Source organism: Hippocampus zosterae, chromosome 17, assembly GCF_025434085.1.
Source record: "Hippocampus zosterae strain Florida chromosome 17, ASM2543408v3, whole genome shotgun sequence".
Lineage (NCBI taxonomy): Eukaryota > Metazoa > Chordata > Actinopteri > Syngnathiformes > Syngnathidae > Hippocampus > Hippocampus zosterae.
This window is the reverse complement of record NC_067467.1, coordinates 8199907-8217820: the sequence shown is the minus strand read 5'-3', so window position 1 is coordinate 8217820 and position 17914 is coordinate 8199907. Positions and strand designations below refer to the sequence as shown.

Genomic DNA, 17914 nt, shown 5'->3' with positions numbered 1-17914 from the left:
GTCACACTCGGTAGTTCATCGCCCGTACCGAGTGTGCCCTTGTTGACTCAATTGGATTAGCGCTAATATGTAAACACAGGAGGTAATCCTCTAATGAGAGCAACTAAATAAGTTGAAATAGCCTAAATGTCAGCAGGTGTCTGCCAGGTGATCGCTACGCACCCGAAAAGCCGCATTAGGACGGCGTCGATGTCGGGCAATGTTGTGACCTGCCAGGTGACAGTGTAATTACTCGCTTGTAACTTCGCGGGATAATAGCAAGAGCGCCTCCGGGGGATAAGACAAAGACTTGTTAATTATTAAAGCCTTGCATCGGGCTCACACCAGAGAGTTGCAATTATTAACGTTGCTGTTCTTGTTTGTGCTTAAACGCCAGCGCCGCCGTTAATATGCTCATTAGGCAAAATGAGTGATTTTATTACTCTTGATTTGGTTTGGGGGTTTGTCGAACATATCAGGGCTCAGCTGTCGTCACTCGGTGAGGGAGAACAACCGTGTTCACATCCTGAGAAGTCGACTACTTTGATGAGTCGGAAAAAAAATCTGAGAATATGGCGTAAATGTTTTGGTAGGAAATGCTGAGATATGAAGGAGGAATTGGGTGACAGGGGGGTAAAGAAGAAAAAAAGAATCGAGGTGTTACAAGATGAATATTCAAAGAGTCATCATTTAATGATATTTAAAAGTCGCACATCTTATGGAGATTTTTTTGTTTTGTTGAAAATCTGTCATCCAAAACTAAATTTTAGAATATGTTAAGTTGTGATTGTGATGAGTGAAGTTCAAGTGACAGAAACATGAAGTCAACCGTCTAAAATCAGTAAAATTCGTTTCTGGAAAGAATATTTGTACTTTAAAAAAATGTGTATGATTTTTTTCAACGAAAATCACCTGGGTTTTTTTTGTTAACTATCAAAGTACGACTGATGTCAAGTGGGGATTAAACCTTTTTTTGCTGGGAAAAAAAAACTTAATTTTCATGAAATAAATAAAAAATGGTCAAAAAAGAACTGTTTGTTTTAGAATTATACATTGAAAAAGATCCAACTTTAGTCCAATGAAAGAAATCATATTTGTAAACAATCGTCACTTTTTAAATTTCTGATTTCTTCAATACTTATCTCATCAAAATATGTCACGCATTCAAAAAATAGCAACAATTTTACATTTTCTGGTATGAGTACCGGTACAATTTTTGTCAAAATAAATTACAGCCGCAACATTTTTTTATTATCTTCATTTACTTAGCCTTGAAAATAAAACAAATGCAAGTTTGTTTTTTATTTTATATATTTATAAAAGCTGTTCCGAGGCTGACATCCAATTGAAAAAAAAAGATGATATCCTGCTCATCTACATTCAGAAAAAAAAAAAAACACTCTTGCACCTAAACTAGCACAAGTACATGTGAGTAAATCACAATCAAGATCTCAATTAAGTGTCAGTTTGAATGGCTGCATTTTCTCTTCACAATCAGGCACAATTTAAAGCCAATATGCAACAGAACCGCCACGGAGCACATGTGCTCTAATTGCGCGGTGTTGCTTTAAAGGTGCAAAGCGCTTTAATGAAACGCCGCTGAATCAATAGCAGACAATCTTACAGTCGACGATGGAATTGTTAGCAGCCACCAAAGTCATTCGGTGGCACAACAATTACGTCCTACTTGTATGCGTTTATTGGCTCAAACAGACTTTTAAACACATATTGCCGATTTAGACGTCGCCGGATGATCTCGTCGGACTCGTTTGCTTATCGGCAAGGACTCGAAAGGGAATTAAATATCGCGGGCGGGCGAGAGCGCAACTCAGGAGTTGTGATTAAAGTTTGATCTGGCGTTAAATCCCTCATTTCTCCTTATTTTCCTTTGCAAGCGCTGCTCGGAGGCTTTTACGTCCAATTTGGCGTTTGACGAACAAAAGCGGAACAACAAGCAGGCAATTAGATGGCTTCGACTGTGACGCCGCCGTACGCGGCTTTTGGAGAAGGCGTTTCCTTGGTCTTCCTCCTTTCCTAATGGGCCCCGCGGGGACGAAAGGGTTAATTGATGCAGATGTTGATGGCTTTTACACATGACGCAGGGAGCATCTCCCCAGTGGCTCCTATTAGAGGCACTTTTAATGAAGTGCTAAACACGAGGCTTTGCATGCACCGTGTGCCGTCCTCAGGAAAACTCAAGGCGCAGAAAAAAAAAAAAACAGCCACACGCACACACGGATACAGGGAGCCCCCCGCTTTCGGCGCGCACCCACCCTCCAATCAATGCGCCTTTCTCATCTCATGGAGAGACAGCGTGAGAGGAAGTCAATCAAAGAGGTGTGAATGTTGCCATAGTCCATAAATAGCGTTGCCATAGTGCAGGGAAAACAAAGAGATGAAGCATTGATTGAGCTAGATTGCTAGACAGATGGCTAGATGGCTAGCTAGCCATCTAGCTGGCTATAGCTAGCTAGGCTAGATAGATGAATTCACATTGATTGCATCACTTGAAATTATAGCAATAGCAATGAGGCGGTTCAATTTGCTCATCCCTATTACAACAATGAAGTTATTCAATAAAAAAAAGTGCAAATAAACCATTTGTTTACACTCTTAAATTCCCCAATTCGATATAATGGACCAGTTGAGAGAGTCTGCCATTTTGGTAAGACAGTAATTGTGCTACAAACTGTGCAAATATAGACAAAATTGGGGAAGAATACGTTGAGACTCAACCCCCCCCCCCCACACACACACACACAAATGTACACACAAATTTTACACAGTGGGATAAAAAAAAATCCCCAAAACAAATAAAATAGCGAGCGGCTAAAAGTAGTCATCGGTGTTGGGTCCCAGTGATGCTAATGCTAATGGCGCTTCTCACGCAGCGTTAGCAGCCCGCTCTCACTAAATTGTGCTCATTAAAATGACAAACCCAAACACACACACGCGCACACACACACACACACACACACACACACACACACACACACACACACACACACACACACACACACACACACACACACACACACACACACACACACACACACACACACACACACACACACACACACACACACACACACACACAGAGTCAGTGAGGCATGGTCTTCAGCTGCATATGGCATCTGGCCCTGACACTCCACCAAACCGCCCTCATCATCCAGCTCCCCCGAGGCTGCCACGCGAACGCACCAATGCGACTGCGCCTTATCACATTTGAAAACAATCAACATCCCTTTCATATCCAATTTAGCCACCTGCCACAGCAGCCCATTAGCGTCGGCCATGATGTACTATTAAAGCCTGATATACGTGTATCGATGGATATCAATATATAATGCAAAGCGCGGGAGTGTCTTCTTCCTGCTCCTCCTCCCGTCCTGATCCATCACGAGACGCCAATTTCAAAGCGACGTCTTAATGGCGGTGTCAGAGTATTAATTAGAAGTGTTAATGAGCTAAAAAAGCAACCCAAATTAAATTAATGCAGACGAGCGCGTGTGAGAGAGAGAGAGACTGTGAGAGCGAAATTAGCTCCAATTTCTGTAAATGACTTTGAAGTGTGCGCAATATATCAGGCGGCAGCGCGCGCCACCCCCCCTAGCTAATCAAGAGCTACATTGCAATTAGCTGCTTAATTAAGGCAACACTCGGGCCTCGCGCAATCAGCCACAATTAAGTAACGGCTGTTACAGCATGAAGGCGGGCCTGTATTTCCCCCCCCCCCCCCCCCTCTCGAGGAGAGCAACATATTCGAGCGTTTTAATGGCCTGCGGGGATTTGCGGGGTGGCCCCGAGATGATGCCAAGATGGAGAGCCTCCTATCTCATGCTTCGGTGCGGATCTTTTGCTCCAGCTGGAAGCCTCGCACGACAGCGACTGGAGAGGCCGAGACGTGGCAATTGGCACCAACCGTTGGCGGCGGCAAAGGCCCCATCACTGGTTTTGTCGCTGTGGCTCAAACGTTTCCAGTTGGAAGCGCCCCGAATGTGGACTCTGTTGTCCCGCAATGCCAGCTGGTGTGTTAACAGTGACAGAGTCAGAGCAAAGGTCAAGCCGACTCAAAACATCCGTCCGTTTTGGGGTCACAGGTCAACTGGATTAGGATCCCGGACAGGTTGCAGTTCTATTACACTGCCTCCAGGCTGCGGCAGAGAGAAACAATTGACAAGACTGAAATCAACGGCACATACTTCTCACACACGGTGAGCTCTCACGCACATATCGTGCAAGACTTTTAAAAGACAGGAGGACGCCTGATTCCTAAACGCCTAGTACTCATTAAAGGTGCCCGCCAAATTATTGCACATTACGTAAGAAAGCGAAACTCTGCAATCAACATCGCGAGGCATTGTTGGAGTCTCGCATTCCCGTCTGAGGGAAAGACGTATTATCATTTCAGGCGCTTTGCTGAATTACACGTCAATACCGTACCACTGGGGTGCCCAGTTCGGACGTCGAGATGTGTTGACTTCATGCAACATACCTGATTCAAATGATCAGGATCATTATACAATACAATGCTGATTTATATCAGGCTGATCATTTGAATCAGGTGTTTTGGAAAAGGTACACAACAGGCAAATCCACTATTCACACTTGTGCTGTCGACAGAGTGTTATCTAGCTTCAGTAAACCTTAAAAAAAAAAAGACATTATGATGAAGAGTCATCAATTAACCGAAGCTGCCAAGAGAGGCGTGCGGGGCACATTATATACACACTCACTGGCGAGATACTCTACATATGGTTGCTATGTATACACTTGCCGGCGAGGTGAGGAGAGCTGGTCCGTGAAGCGACCCTCAGGCCGAGACAACCAAACACGCATGCTTGTCACCAGTAGGAGAGAGGCTGGCGGAGTGGTTGCAAAGTGTAAACGGCAAAAGTGGGAAGAGCCTCGATGTGACTTCCTGCTCGGCTGCAAGCACTTGCAAATATGGGCAAGCTGCCACTGGGGCACTTGAGGTTCCAACCCAGTTGTCACGGTAATGGAAATAGGACTTGCAAGCAAGTAAATTTCATGCCACCCGCTGCACGGCAAACAAAAAGATTTACTTGCTTGGATAATTTTACGCCGCGTGTGTGATCTGGTTCTCTGGAGACCCAACTATTTGTGTACAACATATGAAAAGTCTATTTTCCACAAGATGTCCCCTTTAAAGGCCCGACTAAGTCCTTCTTCTCTGTGGCAGCTTTTTATGACACGGCGAAGGTGAATATTCAATATGCTTTGACGGGTTGGGAGTCTTACAAATCAATTTGCAATGTCACGACATCCACTGTGGGATATGCAAAGCGCAGATAAGTAGCAGCTTGTCACCCCAGCCAGCGTTGCTCCTCTCTCCAAAAAAAAATAAAACCGCCACCTGGCTGCCGCGTGAAACTCTCGCGTTGAAACACTCTCAAAGGTTAGCGCAGTTATCTGTCACTTAGCGCGCAACTGAACAATTCTTTCCTTCTTGTTTTGTGTTTGACGCCCTTTCGGATTTGCAGTGGCCGCCGGGCACGATTCTATAATTAGAAGGCAGTTGAGTTGGTTAGCAGGTAATTTATCCGCGGGCGGCACAAGTCTAATTATTGCTTTTGAAAAGCTCATTTAGCTTCAAACACTTCAGGTGTTTTGTCTCCTCTCTCGCCTCGTTGTCGGCGGCGGCAAAGGTAACGGTGTCCTGGAGCTCTGCGGATTCCCCATCCGTGTCACGTTGGCCTTCACAACATGCGCCGCGTGGACGGTATGACACGTTCAAACAAATACGATGAAATAAATTGTCCTCACTGTTTATCACGTGCTTCTCCTTCCGCCATTCCAAAGTCAACATATTCCCAAAAATTCACCCCCCGCTCATTCCGACAATTCCGTTTTCCAACAATTTCACTTTTTTTTGTATCCACAAATGTCCCATTCATTCCCAAAGAAAACAGCCAAACACAGATGCACGCAAATCCCATTCAATTCACTTTGGGAACCACACACAAAAAAATTCCGCATTTTCACCAACATGTGGCAAATTTGTCATCCAAATCATTCCACATCATTTCAAATGATTCCATGTATGTTTCATTCTGCATTCATAAACTATTGCTTCAGAAATTTCATTTCCCAGTTTTAGTTTTGCTTTCATGGTGCTAAAATATGTTCTACACTGTGGTTTAACAACAACAGGCATATAGCCTAAAACAGATTAGCGCCCCCCTGTGGCGACGCTTTGATATACTGCCCCCCTCTTTTTTTCTTTTTCTTTTTAAATGAACGGAGCCAATCTGTTGCCAGATGGTGGTTTGTGAGTGAAGGCAGACGGCATCGCGAGGCGGTCTCGGCGGAACAAGAGGGCTCACTTACCTGACGAAAGAATCTGATGGGGGCGGGGGAGATATAGGCCCCTCGACTCCGCCTCCGAGGGAGCTTGTCAATCACAGCTCGCCGTACTGCAGGGGTCGGCAAGCTTCGGCTCTCGAGTTGCATGTGCCTCTTTCATCCATCTGCTGTGGCTCTCTGTGACATTGGGAAGGGGGGGGGGGGGGGAATGAGCATTGAAATTGAAATCTCCTGTTTCATTTTCAAATGTAATTCTAAATTTGAAAACTGAGGTGTTGTTGTAACAAACATTTTTATGTCTCACAAATGCAGATGCACCACACATAATATGGAATAATTACGGTAAGTGCTGTAGTATCCGTGTCTTGGATGTGTGCTTTTTAAAGGGGTGTGGCCTAAGGAAAGATGTCATCGGCTCGAGTTGTAGCTTTGCAAGTGTTGTCAATTTATGTTTGGGCGTTTGCCTGATTGTCTTGTTCAATAAATGGCTGAAAGTGAATCAGGTACTGTGACTCTCCTGACCCGCATGCGAAGGCATCGCACAGGCATCATATTCATATTGACCAGCATTTGAAACATAAACGGGCGCACGGTTTGTTTTTGGCCCCGTGAGGAGATTTTCGTGCCAACTGACGCTTGGGCTGACGCGCACCTCCCGCCTGGGCTGTAATATAATATTTCATTTCAAAGCACCTGAGAGACAGTCATGTGATAATTTCTTAAGCCCCACTAATTGAGAATCCCAGCAAAATATGTAATTAAACACTTAAGCGTAATTACCCAGCGCAGTAGGAACCCAGTGAATTAATTAAGGGTAAAAAAAAAAATCATCAATTTATTTTAATTCATTTGTCCCCTTTTCCACTTGTAATAATTAACATTTTAATTGCCTTAATCTGTGCGAAACAAAGTCACATTTCATTTGACAGCAAAGCAAGAAATCCACACTCATTCGGATGTGTTGCAGGCTGGGACACACAACAGCCACTCGGTGTGTGTCTCCATTTTCCGTTTGTGTGTTTTGTTTTGCACATTTACACTGGGGCGAGTCATATCGCCATGGAAACATAATTGAGATTTACATTTTTTTTTCTAGCCGTTTAAAACAGAACAGGTTGGGCTCAGGCTAATCTCTGGGATGCAAAATAACACAATGTCGCCGCCTGATGTGAAACAAACACCATGCGCGTGCATGCATTTGGGTGTTATCAGCAGCCTGCCTGGGTTTGATGTCTACCTGGAGAGCAACTTCATATCCTCAGGCCACTACTGCGTGTCAGGACCATGAGAATGACACACGCACACACACGCGCGTGCGCGCCCGCACGGAAAACAGGAAATATCTCTGGCCCCGCTGGAGCCATTTACCTTTCTCTGAGTAGGTTCAAGATATTAATTAAGATAAATCTACCTCAATTCTCACATTCTACCATCTGCTTATTTATCAGAATTATGTTAATCGTTTCTGTAGGGGCCCCGAGAATTATTGCCCATTTTGAGTGCCTAATTCCTTTTAACGTCGGTGCGCCGTCTTGCTTTGCATACGGATGCCGTGACATCTTCTCGGCAAGCGAAATGTAGGCGTATACGGACCATGTGACCCACATCCCCAACCACCCAGCCTTCCTGGTCCTCCCACAAACAATAGGGCCTTGATTCTGAACTGTTCTAATAATTGGTACGGGGTTTGTGTTATGGGCATCGGACTATACGGTTTACGCCAATTTATGTTCGACAACGGGGGAATGGCAATTGAAATGATGAAAAGGGGCCACCATTTTTCACCAGTGCTACTGGGCGTGATCATGCAGGACCATGCACTTCCTCAACAAATGTATGATCAAAGACGCCATTTTAAAATCAGGATAAAATATGTGCTGGGACGCAACAAGCAAAAATACGCGTAGAATTGATGGCGTTTGAAAATGCATTGGGAAAAATGTCGGTGTTTAGGGATATATTTTGCAAGCCCTGAAAATTCTTTGAAAAATGCTGAGAAACCTCCAACGTGCATTTTCTATGAAAAACGACAGTGGCCTTGAAGTGCAAAACACAACATCAATTCACCAAACAGAACACCAAATCAAAAACATTAAAAAAATGGCAGTACATTAAAAAAGAAAAACAAATGATCACAACAGCAAATCAAAAAAGACAACATTATATAACTAATCATAATTGTTTTTGTATTTATTGATTTGCTGTTGTGTTCACATTTTATTTTTGTGCTTTTAATTTGCTGTTAAATTTTTTTTGGTCTTTTCCAATTTGCTGTTGTAATTTTTTTTCCTTTGGTTTTGCATTTTTTAATTTGCTGATGTCATGAGATTTTCGTTTTTGGATTTGCTGACATATTCACAGTCGACAAACTATGCGTATGTGGTATGCGAGGGGGGGGTATACTGGAGTAGAGGAATTATGTTTAAAATTTGCTCCCCACCCATTATTTATTTATTCATTTATTTTTCCGGAGGGGGTGGGGGGGGGGGTCAGAGTTTGCTGCCAGTGGCCCATCCCTGTTTTATAAGGTCAGGGACTACAGGGGTCAACGGAGGACATGATGCAGAGATGTGGCTTGTCGTACTCTAGAGTTGTGCGGTTAGGAGGTAAAAGTGGCTCGAGCGGGACAGGTCAGACTCCCGCTCAAGCCAGGGAAGACTAATGAGGGCGAGGACGGGGCAAGGCGATACGGCGTGATTAAATTTAGATCTGGAGGGAGATCTTGATCCTCGCTGACCCGCATCTAAGTGACATTTGCTCAAGAGAAACACACTGCAGCTGAGGCTTATTAACCTTTTATAGATCCCAGCACTGCCGCTCCACTTAATTGGCCGCCGGATTATTCAATAGACCAAAATCACTGCGATTTCATCCAACAAGGTGGAGGAGAAGTCCGGTCTGCGACAACGTACCAAGATTAAAATGAAATCGTTTTGGAAGGACTTTTGACCGGCATCGAGGGGACCATGCTTTTGAATTGTGGTTCAAAAGAATTATAACAACAAAAAATAAAGACATAAAAACGTCATGAAACAGGCATTTACAAAAATGATGGTTTCCCTAATTACTTCAATCAAACAACTTTTTGTAAATTTTGGTGAAACCTGTGCACCTCTCAGCAAGTGTTTTGGCCCACTCCTCATGAACAAACTGTCACCTTGTGCTAGATGGAGCAAAGCAGCCCCAGAACATGGCAGAGCCTTGTGGCATGCTCAATTTTTGCATCTGTGAACAGAGAACTGATGTGCATTTGAAAAATGGATGTTACGTTACGGCAACAAATCCTTTAATTGATATATCCATCCATCATCTGAGCCACTGATCTTTACAAGGGTCGAGGGGGGTGGGGGTGGGGGGTGCTGGAGCCTATCCCAGTCTTCTTTGGGCAGCTGAGGGTGAGGGGGGGGGGATACCCACTGAACGAGTGACCAGCCAAAATAACCTCCCATGCATGTTTTTCGAATGTGGGAAGAAACAGGAGTACCCGGAGAAAACTCACGCAGGCGCGGGGAGAACGCAAAAACTCCCAAATCGACATCATGGCATCAATATTTTGTCTAATATTACATTGCGACGTAAACCAACACTGATGTGTGGCGTCGTGTATATTTTCCTGCAGACTTCCAAAACACTGTTGATGCTTAACCGTAAAAATAAATAATTGCACTTGAGGGATGACGCAAACAATACAACGTGCGAGCCCCCTTGTGACAAGCAGAACGTTATGAGATGGGGGATTACTCAATCTCAACTTTCTAATGGTGATAAATGTCACACGCGGAGGGAAAAGGCTGAGCAAAGTAATCCTCAAGTGCAAGGGAAAGGCTTCCGACACAACTTGAAAAGCGAGATGAAATCTGAATGCGGAGATCATCATCATCATCATCATCGGGCTCCGCAAAGTGTGTCGATGCAAATATGACATCGGGGCCCCGCTTTGTGAACGGTCTTCGTCCCAGTCGGCGCAGATGACCGACAAGGAGCGGGAACATTGCTTGTCAAGTGTCTGGTGGCGAGCAAAAGGAGCGAGGAAAAAAAAAAAAAAAAAAGGGGAGAGGATCAACACATTCCAAATGAGCAGACATAATCCCAGCGAATGTGAAGTTAAGCCATTTCATAATTAGCTGATTTCCTAATGTATGCCAGGCTTTAATGACCTTTGCAAATGAGAACGCTTGTTTGAATTCCGGCCGTCGCTCACATGCTTTTTATCCCCGCCATATCGGGGCGAAGATATGCGTAAGCTTAATGAACACGTTGAATGGGAAGCGACGGGCTGGGGATGAGGGAGATTGCAAATGCCTTTCCACACCTTGCATATATCATCGGCGCGCCTGTAAAGTGCCCCCCCCCCCAGTCACCCGCTAGCAATGCTTTGCCTTCAATTAAGTGCACTTGGTCTGACTCGCAATCACGTGGGTTCAAGCACCATTAGCGTATGACAGCATACCCCCGTCACATTTGAACACGGGAAAGCGTTCGGTGGCGCGGTTGGCGATCGGACGGAAGCACATGATGGGATCCGTCGGCTAATTGCATCGACTGGCTTCCGCCCGCCTCGTATGCAATTGGAATGCCGCTTGAAAGTTCTGGTAGGGTGACTTTGGTCACGTTTGAGGTTTTTGTTGAGTTTTTAAATGCAAAAGATTGAATAGGTTGCAATTAAATACAGTGGAACCGCTATTTACGAACGTTTCTTCATACGAAAATTTCAAGTTCCGTAACGTCTCAACAGGAAAATATCGTCTCTTGTTACGAAAGAAATTTCAAGATACGAAAGGTAAAAATATAGTATGCCTTGGAACGAATTAGGGCATTTACATTGAAAACGCGTCTCTACTTACAAAATGTTCGAATTAAGACATTTCTTCCAGAACCAATTAATTTCGGAAGTAAAGCTACCATGCTACATACATAAATGAATGAATAAATACATCATAGGGCGGGTTCAAAAGCAAATCTGAACCAGTTCGTTTGTATTAAATTTGATAAATGTATTTGATATTTTATTAATTAAAAAAAAGAAATTTCGGAATTTTTTAATCTGAAAAATGATTTTGAGATGGTGGGTGGGCAGCATACAATTTGCAGGTTAGGTAATTATTCAAGCTATTAAAGCGATATCAAGAGCTAATACTTCTTATTGTCTTAGTAGTGGTCGTGGCTACAGCGCCACCTTCGACAAAAGTGAATTTGATTGTTGAATTCGAGCGTACTTGACAGAGTATCATACATCCGACACACAACACGTGTCAACAATAGAGCGAATCAACAGTCGCCAATCAGCAAAAGGAAACGACGGCAGGAATCGGGAAGGCAGGGGGGGCGTTTAGCGAAGCGGCGCTGACGGCGAGGAAAACACGGCGTCACTTAACGTGTGTCGGCTTTCACGCCCGCTCATAATCTGTCTGGGATTTCATGTGTGTTAACACAGCTCCCGACTCAGAGTGCAAAACACTTGAGCGGCGCTACATAAATGTCTCCATGTAGCAAGTTGACAATAAACAAGCTATTCACTGGCGGGGGGATTTGCATGGCAAATGGGCGCATTAGCCGCGCGGATGGGGAAAGATGGCTTCAGAAGAGACGCGGCGTATTGTCAGGGCGGCAGATGAAAACTGGCGTCAGATTAGCGACGGCCCTGACCACGGAGCCGGAATAAGCTAATTGCTTAATTAGCTGACCCAATTCCGTAAGCTTCTTTGGGCATATTAACAACAGCTAGGCCGCTTGACGGAGGCTTGTTTGTTTTTATGGAATTACAGTAATGAGGATCAAACAAGTCGGCGGTGACGATGAGGTGCGTATGTGTTGACTGTATTCATCCTCGTGAATGCCAATTTATACGGAAAAGGGAAGCTAATTTATTTCCGCGCCGCCGTCCCTCAATGTTTGTCTAAACAATTACGCCGCTCTGGGGAGTTTTCCCGCCCCTCATTTTAGGCATCATTTTTGAGCGATGAGGAAATAACGAGGGGGAAAGTGGAGATGTTAGAAGGCTTGATGACTGAAATTGATTAATGTACTTTTTTTGGGGGGTGGGGGGTGGGGGGGGAGTACACACACTTTACATGCGTGATTTCGGCTGAGCACATGGGAAAGCAAAAGAGTGCTATTTGTGTGAGAGGAACTCATCTATATGCTAATTCATCTGTTTCATTTTGTCCATACAGGACTGTTTACCTATTAGCTTGTGTGCATGTAACAGGAATTTGAACAAAAACAACAGCAACAAAAAAAGAAAAAAATGAATTGTTAGCTTTTGCGCCTGTTTTCCACCTCATCTAAAGTGGAAACAGGAAGCAACTTCCCAGTTTGTTTCCATTCACTCGTGAATGTGGAGGCAAGGTTATTATAATTAACGAAAATGAGTGAAATATATAAACACTGAAATTTAAATATCGCTTTTGTAAGGGAGCTAAAATTAATACAAGACCGTTTAAAAAAAAACTACTATTTGGAACTTTCCTGTCTGGAAGAAGTTGGGCCAAACAGATGATTGTAGTTTACTTTATTACACAATATTTAAAGATACATTTTTTAAATGATTTTTTAAAAATCTTGTAAAATACTAAAATTAATAAAAACAAAAGCACAGCATTTTTGAAAAAAATCAAATAACAAACCCGCTCTAAGGTGCAGGGTTCGATTCAGGCTCTGGCATTCCCATTTGGAGTTTGGATGCTCTCCCCATACCTGTGTGGGTTTTCTCCGGGTACTGCAGTTCCCGCCCACGTTCCAAAAACATGCATTGCGGGTTAATGGAAGACTCTAAATTCAAAACTTAAGTGTGATTGTGAGCAAGCGATTAGCTGGCAACCAGTTCAGGCTTTGCTGACCGTAACCGTCCACCACTGTAAAAAACTTCATGCAGCTTTCCACAAATCTTTACAAGGACTTCCACTGTGAGCTGCTTTACATCAGACAACCTTTTTAGGTCCTGGCATCATAATGTTCTTTGTTTTTTTTTTTGGTTTGGGTTGTTTTTTGTGCTTATTAGCCTCAGCGTGAACACAATTGGGAACATGTCAGACCACAAAAACGGGATTAAATGCGTCACGGAGACACTCAAACAGCCTTATGAGGACTCGCTTGACAGCTCAACTTACAATGCTAATGTCATTCCCCATGAGCCACGCTGAAAGAGATGCAATCAAGCCGTCTGTGTTGAGACGTCTGTTGTGTTTAAGAGGATGAAGACCCCCCCACAACTGCCCCCCACCCTTCCCAGCCAAGACCCCCTTTTGCCTTTCTTATTGTCTGTGGCGAACACAGCCCAATTGCCACTTACAGCTGCTAAGAGCCGGACGTTTCATCTCCAAGCTTCCTCTGGTCTTTTCGCTACTCATCCCATTTCTACTTCCTCCAAAAGTGCCACCACTTCATTAACCTCGCCGTCCGTGAGATAAAGAGGCAGCGCATCAAAGCGCGCCCGCGCACAGACACACACACGCACACATACACACACACATATGCAGGGAACAGCAGCGAAGGGAAAACAGAATTTCCAAGAAGCGGAAAGGAATAATTGTTTTGGGCTCCCCCTATAGGTATCGCGAAACCACAACGACAACCACAACGCATCAACAAATGCTTGCAACAAGGAGGAGAACGACAGTCTGTATTTGCTTCTCAACATGTGGCTGTTGGGCATGTCGCTGCAGCCAAGTGGAGACTCTGGAGTGCAACGCCGCAGCATTCAGGTCGAGCTAATGCGATCAAAGCTCCGGTAAACGGTCGAGGTCGCAAACATTTGCCAGATGCTCGTCAACAATTGAAGTCGGTTTTCTTGTCGCAGGTGTATTTTGAACATGCCCGAGAAAAATACAGGCGAACGCCCGGCGAAAGTTTGGCAAACATTTGTGACCTTCAACGAAAACTGACGGGAATACGCAATAGTTCGCCACTCGTGGATTTTTTTTTTCCGGGAAGCTGATTCTGATACCGAAATTTGGCCGAATAAAATTCAGAAAGCCGATTAATCTAAAAAATGTATACAATGAATAAAATGACTTCTTTTTTTGGGTGCTTAACTCTAATCGCTAAAGTAAAAAATAAATAAAATGCAGTTCTTGAAAGCGCTAATATCAGTCGTTCTGTAATGAGTATTTTATTTTAATCATGTTTTTAAAATTGGATCATTTACTGATCGAATGTTCGTCATCCTATGCATTGCTTTCCCAAATGTAAACCAAAATGTGAATTTAAAAGCCAAGTACTTTTTTTGACATACCGTCACGCCCTATTCAAAACACAATTGAATATAAACACTATTTGCGCTGCAGTTTCCCAACAGGAAAAGATTTTCAAGTGGAGGGCTGTTACTTGGCTACACTGATTCGTGGGAAAAGCTGACGGTTTGATACGCACTTCGGAAATAACACTTTTGCTCAAATCACATGTGCTATTATCATGTTATTACGACTGGTAGGTAAAAAAAAAAAAGAATTGGCTAACTCAACTCAGACAACAACAGAATATAGAATTTATCCTACTGCTAGCGACACGGCTGGTCCGCTAATACAACAATAAATCGCTAGCGTAGATACTGTAGACAACAGAAGAGCTATACTTATTAGAATCCAGCGTATCCTCCAAGTGATTCCGACGCTGTTATTTGGAGCTAAAATTACCACATATTGTCGCTTTAAGGAAGATTGATTGGGAGGTGATGCAAGTGATTGGTGCTGTCACGAGTGTGACCCGCACACTTCAGACTCACAGGCTCTAAAGCCAGCCTCAGCCCGATGAGTAATGACTCCCATTTACAAAAAAAAAAAACATGAAAGTGAACGAGAGCAAATGTATTAACTGAGTCACAACATTGTTTTACTTGCAACACATACAAATCTCTGGGCTGCATTTAATCCCTCTACCCACAGTTTCTGCGAAACGGAGGATATAAATTATTTTCCTTTGGTGGAAACGGCAAATCCCCCCGTCTGGATTCTGTTAAAAGGCTTAAAATGTCACTAAATGCCAAGGCTGAGACTCCCGCTCGTACGCTCGGGTCTTTAAGACAAGATGTTCAAGCGTTGAAAGTTACCTGAAACCGAGGAGGTTAATATTCTTATCGCCGGGCTTGTGTGAAAGTGGATATTGAAAAATAGCCAGGTAACGCCGCGCATTAGCAGCTATCACGCGGATTAGCCTCGTAAATACAAATTACACATTTAATTGTTTATTGTCGGAAGTATTTGGTTAACGGGATATGGCGCCTGCATCTGAATGAGTGGGATAAGGTTGTGACAATGGTGAAAAAAAAATGAAAATGGAAAAAAAAAATGCCACAGGAAACCCACCACTCCCAAATTTTTACGCCCTTATTTTTTTTTGGTAGAGCCTAAAAACATTCGGGTTTGACATTGTGGCTTAAGAGGCACAAATACTCTTCCCTCTTTCGCGAAAATAATAAAAGTCAACTTTTACTTTATAGAAATTCACTAAAGTGCCGTGGGCGGGGGCGAGGGGGGTAGTATCACCCACGAAAAGTGAGGGAAAACTGATTACATCAACAATCACGCTCAAAGATGTACATTATAAAAAGAAACAGACAGCTGGCTGTCTGTAGGCATAAAAACAGGATTAAAGAGGAATTTGAAATTCAATAATCTTGAGCAAACTGAGTTTGAAATACTTCCTGTTATAACTATTTCACATTGAAAGTATCAAACAAAATAGCCTGCGACCATCTGGTGGACTGACAACCAAACTGAGGTCGAAAAAAAAAAATGGAGTGACAACCCCCCCACCACCCCCACCCATGGTCCAAAAAAAATTAATAGAAAAAAATAGTGAAATTGTGCAACCATGAACCTGGTGATGACTTAACTTCTTTTCATAGGCTCAGAGCTTATATTGTCATGGAACAGAATATTTTGTGGGTCTCCACATAAGGCTCAAAATGCTCTCGAAAAGGCGAGCAGTATGGAAGAAGTCCGCTTGAGGTGTCAGTGAATTTGTTAACATAAGCTGTACAGTGGCCCTAAAGTGTTTAAAAAAAAGGCTTGAAGTCGGACTAGCAGAATAGATCCTAGCCTAGCCACACTAGGCCCACTGCTTAACGTCGCGGCCCAGTGAGCGCATTAGCGTAGCACATTAGCATAGACGGGCTACGAAATAGAGGACAAAGAGCCACGGGGTCGAAAAAGAGGTCTTCATACAACATCCCCGTGAACTGGCTGACAGTGTGAATCACGGTTTAGAAAGCGACCATTGAGGCTCGGCTATCTATTGGCGCCCGGGCTTCACACGCGCATATTGTGTTGCCGGGGAATTTCAATGATCCCGGCACGCAGCAGGAGAGGATAAAAAGTGAGTGGCTCAGACCACGAGTGAGGCTCGCCCGAATCTGCGGCGTCGAGTTGAAAGTTGCGGCGCCGTTCCGCCGGGTAAAAGAAAAAAAAAAGTGTCAGAATCCTGCGCGCCTGCTGATAACATGCTTGGATTAGGGATGTTTAAGGCAAGTGAAAATTATTCATTTGAGATGGATGAAAGCTGCACTTGTCAAGTCTACCAGTCATGCACTTTTAGGTATTTCATTTCCCACTCGCCCGCCATGCATAATTTCCCCTCAATCCAAATTTTAACGCGCCTCGCTTTCACCACGAGTGTAGCGTGGCACAGAAAATGGATCTTTGCCAGTCAATAGGTAACAAAACAATGCATTTTTTGGGGGGGGTTGCAGCAGGTGTGAGAATCTCATTTCAAATGAGAAAATGGAAACAAACAAGCCTTTAAAGCATAAAGCAGAGTGGAAAAAAATGTAAAGATCAAAGTGACAAGCGGAAGATCTGTCGGCTCTGAGCTCGCTCTTCAAATATTATGACAGCACTGATGAGAAGCCTCGTATGCGGCGGGGACCACGCCGATAAATTAGGGGCACCCTTCTCGTTCACTCATCAGAGCTAATGAGCCTGACCAAATTACCTGGAGGATTGTAATTACAGCCCAGTGGCAGCCATTCGCCGGGGGGGCGGAGCTAAAGATGATGCAACTTGGCTTGTGTGCGCCCTGGGTGACATTTGGTACAGTAAAATCTATGGCACGGTTGAGCAGAGGGTTTTTTTTTAAGTTTTATTTTTTTGAAACGAAAAGATGGGCCAAGTCATTCAAACGTGCATGTAAATATTTTACATACTTAATTTTAAAAACCAATTATCAACAGCTAAATTAGTTCAAGTGGACTAACAGAATATTTGTTGTTTAGCTGCAAACGACAAGAATGAGATAATGGAGTATGAAGTGGTGTCACAGACAGTTCAAACATCAATAACAAAAAATACAATCGCTACGATAAACAACAATCAGTCGATGCATATTTTTTTTTTCGTCACCATTTTCAAGCATCGCCAAAAATACAAGACATAATCTGATCGAGTGAAGAGCATCGACAAGAAATGCAATTGCAAAAATGAATGATTGTGGACAAATGTTAAAAAGCACACCCACACGCACTCACACACGCACTTCATGAAGTCTTTTGTCACAAAATCACATGAACACAAAATTTCAACGATTGGGGCAAAATTCACACGCCTGATTTGGGTATTTTAAAGCATTCTTAAAATTAATTTCTTAAAAAAAAAGGCTTTCTTGCACCGTTTGT

General features: G+C 43.5%; 1 protein-coding gene across 6 annotated transcripts in view; it reads right to left on the bottom strand.

Moving 5' to 3' along the window:
* The window catches only part of micall2a (mical-like 2a), an 89435-nt gene that overhangs the window by 61229 nt on the left and 10292 nt on the right, over nucleotides 1-17914 (bottom strand). For 5 of the 6 annotated variants that reach the window (XR_007959490.1, XR_007959488.1, XR_007959489.1 and 2 more), the window contains one exon: nucleotides 6331-6483. The gene's annotated coding sequence lies outside the window, so the exon portion shown is untranslated. Of the gene's footprint in view, nucleotides 1-6330; nucleotides 6484-17914 lie in introns of those variants that run through there. The other variant, XR_007959495.1, reaches the window with a different exon arrangement.